Below are 2,331 nucleotides of genomic sequence, written 5' to 3' on the forward strand. Positions count from 1 at the left end.
TAGGTAACTTAATTCTGTTCCTTTGAGCTTTTATAATGGTGTATTTTTGCCATTAAGTTGATGTCTGTTGATGAAACTTCTGTAACCAGGTGTGTTTACACTGTTTCTTTTCTTATAAAAACACACAGAGATCTCTAATTTTATCCATGTTGTCTCCAGGTTTCTCTATGAAGACCTTGTATAGTCAGTATTATTTTCTACTCTTTTCAGATGTTACATGTCCCCTTCCATTTGCTTTCTGATAAATAACCCCCTCCCTTGGTCAGTGCATGAAGAACAGAGAGCATAACACTGACAAATTACATCTATAAATGTTTCTGTATTGTTCTTCGAATAGATTACATCTGGATGAAATTTGAAATTTAATGTTGTGGTTTGCATAATGCAGAAGGATGTATTATATCCTCTGTATGCCTCTGAAGCTCAACCTTTTATTGGAGACCAGACACTAGGGAAGCAGGCATAAATTTTGGTCGCTACCAAGGTGAACCAAAATTTGTGGACCTCTGGAAACATACCTGACGTCTCAACTGAGTATGCATAAATCACAGAGGATTTTTTCTTTTCTGAAGACCAGCATTTCCTGTTAGGTTTTCCCCCTTTCCATACAGACTATCTTTTATTTAAACACTTCTTATGTACGTAAAACATTCCTAACAAAATGTTTCAAATATGGGAACCTCAGTGAAATCAGAGGATAACTATACATATTTATGTATTTAACAGTCTACTTGGAACATCAAACACTTTTTATTCTTTATGTAAGGCTAGAATGTGTTGCATTTCTAGGTAGGTTGAGCTATGCATATGTAACTCAGTTGTATTTTGGCAATAAGCGGTAATGTCTGGTTTTCTGTGGAAGTAATCATAGTTTTTTGGCTAATTGGATACTTACGCTAATTGGATACTTACGCCTTGAATAATGTAAATTTCAAATTTCCAAGCTGGTCTGAAATGAATAGAGGTTGCATAAGAGTGGTGCTTGTTGGAGGGTGATATAAAGATTCAGCTAGAGATTCCTAAAATAGCTAAGTAGGTTACTTATTCATATTTATGCACACTCAGTGTCTTGCATACATCCGTGCTTACTTCAGAGGTAAGTCTGTGCAAAATTTTGTCCTTTTTTGTTTTTGTGCTTTTGTATTGTGACCTCCACACATTCGTCCCCTGTAGACCATTTTGCAAATGATATTTTCTACACGGGGATAATCCCTGTGTAGGAGGGAAACATGTATGAAAAAAGAGTATTTGAGAAGATTCTGTGGTAGAACTCATCTTTTCTGTCAGTAGTCTTGAACAACTCAGGCAAAGACCTTCCCAGTTCTCCTACACGCCATCCTGATCTGGGGACCTTTTTCTTATGAAGCTCTAGCATTGAACTCTGAATACTTGTGACATTACTTTAAGACAGCCTTGCAAATGAGTCCACAGAAAACTAAGGTTGTTTTGCTTGCACATTAGTAATTTGTGATGGATGCATCATGACGGATAGATGGAAAAATAAAAAGACCCAGCTTTCCAGCTTGGTTGGAGGCAATTTGTATCTACCACTGGGCAGTCGCCACATTTCTTTCTCAGTCAATTAAGATTAAAAAATACTACTTTCCTTATGGGTTATTTAGATCCTTTTTTTTGTCTCAGTGTGACATTGTTCAGGGCTGAATTGGCCACATGAACAGTATCATCAAAGTAAAGAATCTACTACTAGTAACCAGGCAACTGACTATTTTCAAGCCTGCTTTTGACTCATTTTAAAATCTGTGCAAACTTTAGGATGAAGGCATTCTGAGAAACTACCAGAGATCTGTCATGAAATAACAGGTGTAGTATTAGTAACAAATAACAGGTGTATCTTAATCTCATTTAGATGTATCTTAAGATATGAGCTTTGTTCTGGCAGTGCACAAACAGAAATGTAAATGGACATAGCGTCGTTCTGCTTGGGCAAGATCTTGTGCAACACATAGCACTTTCCTCCCTCTATATTACTTTGCCCAGGAATTGATTGCTCTGGATCTTATCCAAGCAGGAACACAAGTGAGGATACTACACACTTGACTTAGTACGAATGGTTTCCATGGTCTTTTTCTTGCATTTCTGCTTGCACAAGAGATCTAGCTCAGGTGGACATTTTGTGCTGGATCCATCCCAAGCAGTCTTTTCACAAGGAACATCTGAACTTCTGCACTAAGGCTTCCAGAGATGTAAATACCATTTCAGCCATGTGGCTGATTGCATCCTTTCTTTCAGCCCCCCTCCCTACCATGTATACTTTAAGATAGGTGACAGATTGTAATTGTACTTTCCTCTTTTGCAGCAGTTTGTGACTGG

This window comes from Euleptes europaea, chromosome 17 (assembly GCF_029931775.1).
Source record: "Euleptes europaea isolate rEulEur1 chromosome 17, rEulEur1.hap1, whole genome shotgun sequence".
Classification (NCBI taxonomy): Eukaryota; Metazoa; Chordata; class Lepidosauria; order Squamata; family Sphaerodactylidae; genus Euleptes; species Euleptes europaea.